We start from the raw sequence: 8093 nt of genomic DNA, 5'->3' as shown, positions 1-8093 counted from the left end.
CCAGAGTTAGAGAGCGCAATAATCTCTGCTGCTGCTCTGCACATGCTCTGTCTGTGTCCACACACACACACACACACACACACGTTTGCTCAGCTCTTCTTATAGGACACTGTATTGACCTCCATTCATTTGGACAGTTTAAACAAAGCATCACACCTTCAAGGTAATGAGACAACATAGACACACAAGATCATTCTATAGTTGTGAGGACATGTATAGAAAATAAAGATATGACTAATGGACACTAATACAGCTGTGACATACCGTGTATGGACCTTAATAAGTTTGTGAATCTAACTGATTATTTCACACATTAACTATATTAACCCTATGAATTCATGTCTATAGCACCATAGATTTATCACAGTTTCTTTCTTTTTTAATGAAATATACTGTATGATATAATTGTATATATATATATATATATATATATATATATATATATATATATATATATATATATATATACATATATATGTATATATATACATCTTTTCCCATGCACATCAGTGAACTACGGTGGCCCTCACATACCAAAAATGGTATTTTACTAAATTTACTAAAGTAACAACTAATTGAAACTGAGAGTAAAACGTATCAAAACCAAAACTAAGCATTTACAAAAAAAATACAAATTTTAACTCAACTAATTTTAAAAACAAAAAGTCAAAACTAAATAAAAACTAAAACTAATGAAAAAAATCCAAAACTATTATAACCTTGGCTTCGACACAAGAAACACACACTCCGGCTGGTTTGGCACAAAATGGCGGCTTCAGTTGCCTGAAGCATACATGAAAGGCTTATTCTATAATAAATGTACATTTCTGTCGTGATTTTACACTTCTACAAACATATTTATGGGAAGTATATTCAAGTTCTGACAGTAAACCCTCATAAATGTTACACCCTGGTGCTACATAGACACTTTCCATAGCAGTGTTTGAATGCAGCCTTGCTCAGAGTGTATGTGTATGTCTCACTAACACTAACACTAACAGTCTTACTCTCTGAGGAATGTGTCTTGCTCCCGTCACTCGAGGGTGTCACATGGCTGAGCTCCCTGATTCGGCGGCTGAGCTATGACTTTCACATGGAAGCAGCTGAATCTGCGCTCGCGTCACATCACAAGTGTGTGAGATGGTGATTGTACAATAAGTGTTTGGCTGCTTGTGAGGCTTGTTATGCAGGCTCACTAATGTTCCTGGAATTTTTCTTTGAGATGTGAAGTAATATGATGAACCCACTCACAGAGCGACCGGCAGCTACTGTATAATCACTTTATATACAGATCGCTCCCAAATCATTGGAAATAGAACAAATTGATCAACAAAACAGTTTTTTTAATGAAATCCCAGTCTACTGTAATAGGCATACATATGTCAAAACCTCAAATAGAATCAAATTTAAACAGAATTTGGTATGTGTGTGCAGCATTAGATACGTGTCATCCAGAAGACGGAAGTGCAAACCCCATTATTACTAAGCTTGAGACAAATTTACATTCAAGACAATAAATAAATACATTTCGCAAAACACTTTTACATAAGTGGTGAAACAAACTTATGAAACTTGAGACATTTTCCTAAACAAATTCACAAAATGTGAAACCATTGTACAGATTCCCGCCAAAAATGTACAATATTTATTTGAAAATAAATTTGCAACATGACAAATCCCTAAACAAATGAACAAAAATTTAAACAAATTCACATTTTCTGAGACAAATTTACAAAATGCCAAACATTTTTACAAATTCCCAAAACAAATGAACAAAAGCCACAATTCTCACAGAAAGGAAATCAAAGTCACAAGATGCGAAACACACTTACACATTTCACCCACACTGTGCAGCTAGAATTTCTCAGTTCTAGTATTTCTTTTGTGTTTGGCATTTTGTACATTTGTTTCCAAAAATGTCATTTTGTTTCAACTTGTGTTTACTGTTTAGTTTGCACTTCCAAGCCACCGTAGATTTGACAGAAAGTTCAGATGTGTATGCAGGATGAGTTTTGTCATCTAAAACTATGATGTAAAACACAGGCGATAAAGTGTCTGCACTTTGTGTCCTCACCTACACTCTGTCTCACCTCTTGGACGTGGACACACACCTGCAGGTCTCGGTGAGTAGGACGTCGTCCTATTCCTGGTCTGAGCTTCATCTCCTCTCTTTAGCCAATTAGACGTGAGATTAACAGCTGAGGACACCGACGCCACGGTCATGAAATTAAAAGATGTCACAGAACACGTGACGATCCTGGTGATAGAATTAAACCAAATAGAGTATAATTTAAGTTATAGTTTTCTGTCTCATTCTTCGCAGTTTGGTTTATTTTAAAAAGGTGATATTTCTGACAGTAATGATGATGATGATTGTGCTGATAGGAGTCAGTCTTCTCTAAAGAAAGGCTGCCCTCTGGTGTTTACTCACGTTATAACATCTGCTGTAGCTGAAAGGCTAATAAATACGTCATTTCCTTCTGTGAGTTTTCAAAAATAAATAAATATATAAATAAAAGAAGCAAAGAAACAAATTTGCAAGAAACAAGTGACTCAGGAGTTCAACAGTAAACTGTCTTCAAACCTGGGGCAACACTCTGCTTGTGCTTGCCTCATTTTTTATTTATTTATTTATTTAAACAAATACACATTCAAATATGTGGCATATAAACACACACACCCAGGATGTCCATATAAGGAGTTGTGTATTATATAGTAATATATCATTTACAGAGGGTGCACCTGTGTGAGCGCTAAGGGTTAATTTGCGTGTGAAATTATGACCTAAAAGAGCTATATAAATAACATTTCTTCTTCTTATTATTATCTTTGTTATTATTCCTGTTAAATTCAAGACAGAAAACAAAAAGAGCGATTTATATGATATTAAAGTGTCTTAAAACAACATTTTATTGGCTCTGTTCAGGATTCATGATGTCATCAAAAGTATCATCTGCCAGTTTGTGTCTGTGTGGTGAAAAGGAAAGGAAGCGATTCATGTTTAAATTATAGTGTGACAGACTTTCAGTGCTGGACTGACTCCCGGTCATGCAGCACTTCACCACTTCACCTCACTGGGCCTCATTTCACCCTCAGGAGTCAGAGTACATCCGCTCCTTTTTCTGCTGAAATGTGCACTCAGAGAAAATGTGTGGCATTCATCACATCTGGCATAACATGTCCCACAGGAGTGGAAGGACAGCAGCAGCAGCAGCCGCAGCAGCAGCAGCAGCAGCAGCCGCAGCAGCAGCAGCAGCAGCAGCAGTCACCCAGTGAGGAAGCAATCTTACAACCATTATGCTCAGTTGGCAGAAAGGTGCTGAGTCATGGCGGCGATATTTCTCACAGTTTCACAGGTTCATGTCGCTCCTGAAGAAAGATCACATTTATTTAGAGCCAGTCTATTCAAATGGCGGCCCGTGGGCCACATGTGGCCCATACCCTGACTTCTTAGTGGCCCAGCCTGGAGATTCCTACAGTAGCACTGACCATGAACGCAACGCTCTGTGTAGCCTGATGGGTTTGATAGAAAAGATACAGAAGTTCTTTTGTGTTTTTAGATGTTTTTGAGTCGTATATATATTATATGATGTATGTATGGTGGCCCTGAAGTGCAATCACCAACACAGATAGGAAAACATGAACTAAAACACAACAACATGAACTAAAACACAACAACATATGATGTGATTCCCCAAACAAAGAAGGAAGATTCTTGACTCAGGGGAAACTGAGGGAGGGAAGCACAATTATTCAAAAATACTACCGCTATTCTAGTAATACAAAGCTAAATGCAAATCAGTGAAGTATTAAAAGAGTGAGGAGTTATCTGTATGTATGTATATCTGTGTCCTTGAGCAAAAACACTTAACTCCATGTTGCAGCATGTGAATGGATGTGAAACCAACTCTTCTTCTCCTGATTTTATTAGTAACGAGTAACAAAAGATAGTTACAGGAAAATACAGTGGAGTAAAAGTAAAAGTTGCTCGTGATATAAATAAAAAGAATTACATTTTGCAAATTGTAACACACAGTATTACAGCACTGCCCTCCAAGTACCACCAGAGGAATCCTCTGTACCATTGATGGTACATGTACAACAGTTTGAGAACCATGGTGAATTTTTCTTTTTTTTTGTTAATTTTTATTATTATTATTATTATTATTATTATTATTATTATGTGCTGCAGAACAGTCAAAGTGAAAATGACCTGACACATCCCAGAGCTGCATCAGCTGCAGGAGGATGACACTGGTCTCAAGGGCAAAGAGAGAGAGAGAGAGAGAGGGCGCGAGAGAGAGAGCATCTGTCTGCATGATGACGTCACCCCGCCTCATCCCTCCAGCTCTTCTTCTTCCTACGCGTATTATCCAGCAGCGCCCGCCCGTCCGCACTGTCCGGGAGGATGAAACCAAACCGAACCCTGCGATTGCATCCATGATCAAATCCTCTCGATTATTAAGACCAATTGTGTCTTTATTTTATTTTTGTTGTTTTTTCCCCTGGCGGACACGAGGAGAAGACATCATCTTTGTCTCTTGAATGTCTCTGCATGAAAGGATGAGGTGGAGGAGATGAGGAGAGGAGGAGAGGGAGGATGTGAAGGCTTCGGGATGGATCCTGGAGGAGATAATGCGACAAGGAGACTCCGTGTTTCACTGCAGATGTCGACGCTCTGCTTATTTAGGTGAACTATTTTCATCTGTTTTACATTTCTGCATGTGAATCCTGCTCAGGATTAGGATTAGGATTAGGATTATGCATGCAATTTAAGCGTCTGCAGACGTAAATAGTAATGTTTTCATATGCTTCCATATTGTGGAGTCTTTTATTGTTTGGCTCCAGTGTGTTCGGTTGGATGCTGGTGTGTGTGTGTGTGTGTGTGTGTGTGTGCAGGCCTTTAATGGAGCATGTAGGCTAATGCTGCATAGCCCACGGCCCACATACACACTAGTAATGATATGGTGCATTCAGTGTCGTCACAAATGTGAGGTTTAATAAATCTGAAGTGTTTGATTCAAACATGGGCATTTTCTGTTTCCGTGTTTGTGTCTGATCATTTTGGTTATTTTTGATATTTTTGGAACAGTGTAGCAACATGACAGTGTGTTTACTGCAGTGCATTTTTTTTTTTATTTCATTTTATCCTCAATTATTTGCACAATAGGACTATCTTTTTTCAAATAATCTGAACCATTATGGTTCATTTTCACAAGGAGAATGACATTATTGGACACAGGCAAAGAAAATTACATTTGAATGAATTCGATTTTCGTACATTTTGTTTCATTTTTAAAAAATATTGAGATGTTTTTTAGGGGTGTTGACATTGACAAAAGGAGCCCCACCATTAAAATCTGCTCCTAGCCTCATTCAGATGTGTGCAGGCCAGTGCGGGCTCTGCTCTGTAATGGCTGCCTGCTTGATGTGTCCTTGACATGTCATTAACAAAAAAAAAGAAGAAGCTGAGGTTTAGTTATTGTTGGCGTGTGAATGATTTTGTGCCGCTGAAGGATTGTGCGTGTTGTGTTTGAGGCGAGGAGATGGAAACAGTTGACAGGTGTCGTGAACGACAGAGGGAGAAAAAGGGGAAGATGGTCAGCAGGTAGAGGTGTGACCTTTAAGTCTTTAAGCCTTTTTTTGAATTATAACTCTGTTTTCCTTGTCGTTTATGTCCATTTTTCCTCTTTATAGACGATTCCAAAGGCAGGAGCTGCGGCTGCATGTTTGACATGGACTCTTTATGGTTGGATAAATAAAAGTAAGTGTTATCCAGAGAAAGAGACACAGCGTCAACAAAAGAGATGATGAAGAGCAGCAGCAGTAGTGCTGTTGCACCTCGGCTCATTCGTCCTCAAGGTGACTGTCCCTGTCTCTTGGATGAAGGAAGAGTCTTGGCTCTCTCGCGCTCTCTCAGTGTTCACAGTGGACCTTGATTTAAAATCAGTCAATTAAGGCACGCGGTGAATGCCAAGAGAGGAGCCTCACTGTCCACGACGGCTGGAATGTTCTCAGAACTGCAAAATGATCATGCACTGTGATTTAAAGATGAGAAAAAAATCATTAAAAAAGTTTGTCATGGTGAATTTTTCGAATAATAAGTGGAGAATGTCGTTAATATTTCATGCTTCTTTCCAGTTGTTCTCATAAAAACTGTATATAGTCTTCCTGTTTGAAGGTTGAGACTGATCAGGAGGAACAGTTCATTGAATCGCTATCAGGGCACAGAAATAACTCAATTTGAATTGAATTCTATGGGAAAATAAATTGTTTTCTCTGGTGTTTCAGATCTTTTTCAATAGCACATGATGTCCCTTTGTACTTTATGTTCCAATGTAGAGGACAAGAGACGGTAAGTGTGGACAGCCCTGTGATTTACAGCCCATATCAAGGAGCCTGGTTACACATGATATTTTAAAATGTACAGTTTCAAAATGACAAAATCATGGCACCGTAAAAATGAGGCATCCAAACTTGGATTTGTGTTGCAACAGTAAGACGACGTCCACTTGTACTATACACGCTCAGTCCAGAACCTCATGGTTTATAAGATCCTTGTACTGTATGTATCATATCTTTGATGATTTTTCTTACCGTATGTAAGGTGGAGTGAATTCAGTGTGTTCTATAATGGTATTTGGAGGCGGTCAAAGTCATGTTTTTTGTAACATTGTGACATTTTTGTTGTTGTTCCTTTGTTGCCCTTCATACATAAATAAAATGTAGAGAGAAAAAGGCTCCACCCATTTCTGTTTATGAGTCTTAAGAAAAGGTGTTTCTTTAATAAAAGACTTTTTATTAAAAACTTAAAACTTTTAGGTTTTCTTGTGTTTATGTGTGTGAAAACAAATAAAATAATTAAAAGAAAACGTGTGTGTGTGTGTGTGATGTATGGGTGTTTATATTCTTAATATATATATCACAGTTCACTTTTTAAACTGTTTTTAATTTGCAATTTACAAAGTCATGCATCACATCAATAATTATGAAGTAATATAATAATAATGTTATGTTATTATTAATTCAAACATTAATACACTAGTTCTGACACCGACTCACACAAATTATGCATGAAAATATCAACTCAAATATGCAAATATCTGCTTTTCTTCCCTCTTTATTTACTGTCTGTTTCCAACTGCGGCGACTGCTGTTTTCATGTGAACAGCAGTGTTATAAAAGACAGCGAGCCTGCAGCCTAATCTGACCGTGACTGGCTGCTAATCCCCAATAATGACTGCTCTACATTTAGTCCCTGCATGTTTCCACAGGCCACAGGTCACGTCAGCTGCACTCAGCGTTTCATTAAATCCCCTTCACAGTTCCATGTTTGTTTGTTTGTTTTTTTAAACATACACACTCTCACGCTCATGTCCACGCTCACACAAATTACATAATCCGACACTGCGTCCATCTATCGATTCTATTACAAGCTCAAATGTAGCCGCAAGCTTGAATTTTGAATCATAACATTATGTAAGACAATGATGAGTCAACTGCAACCAGCACACTCATGTTCTACAATTTATTTTTCCCATATGGGTGAGGGTGGATGAGTGGTTGAGTGAGTTGTCTTACAAATAGAAGGTCAGGGGTTTGATTCTGGGCCTTTACATGTCAGTGTATCCTTAGGAAAGACACTTAAGTTTCCTCCTGCAGCTTTGCGTAGTTATCAAAACTAGGAAAGCTTTTTGCTTTATATAATATAATATATAATATAGATTGAAAAATAATATTACAATATTATTATTATTTTTCTCATTTTGTTTAATTTTCTACGCACTCCGGTCAAAATTCCGCAGCTCCACGCCGATCACATACCCTGACATATACAGTAGAAACAGTATTTCTGATTTTCCTTCAAGTACCACGAGAGGAAGCTTGCGTACCACTGGTGATACACGTACCACACTTTGAGAACCATGGCTCTAAGATTAAAGCTCATTATTTTTTACACAACAGTCACATTTAAGTATACAGTATATGTGCACTGTGTGTATCCCAAAATTGTTACTTATATGGTTAAAGTGATATTACACACTAATATAATATTATATATATAATATAAATATGTACATATATATGTGTAT

This window comes from Solea senegalensis, linkage group LG1 (genome assembly GCF_019176455.1).
Source record: "Solea senegalensis isolate Sse05_10M linkage group LG1, IFAPA_SoseM_1, whole genome shotgun sequence".
NCBI classification, from domain to species: Eukaryota; Metazoa; Chordata; class Actinopteri; order Pleuronectiformes; family Soleidae; genus Solea; species Solea senegalensis.
This window is presented reverse-complemented; position numbering follows the sequence as displayed.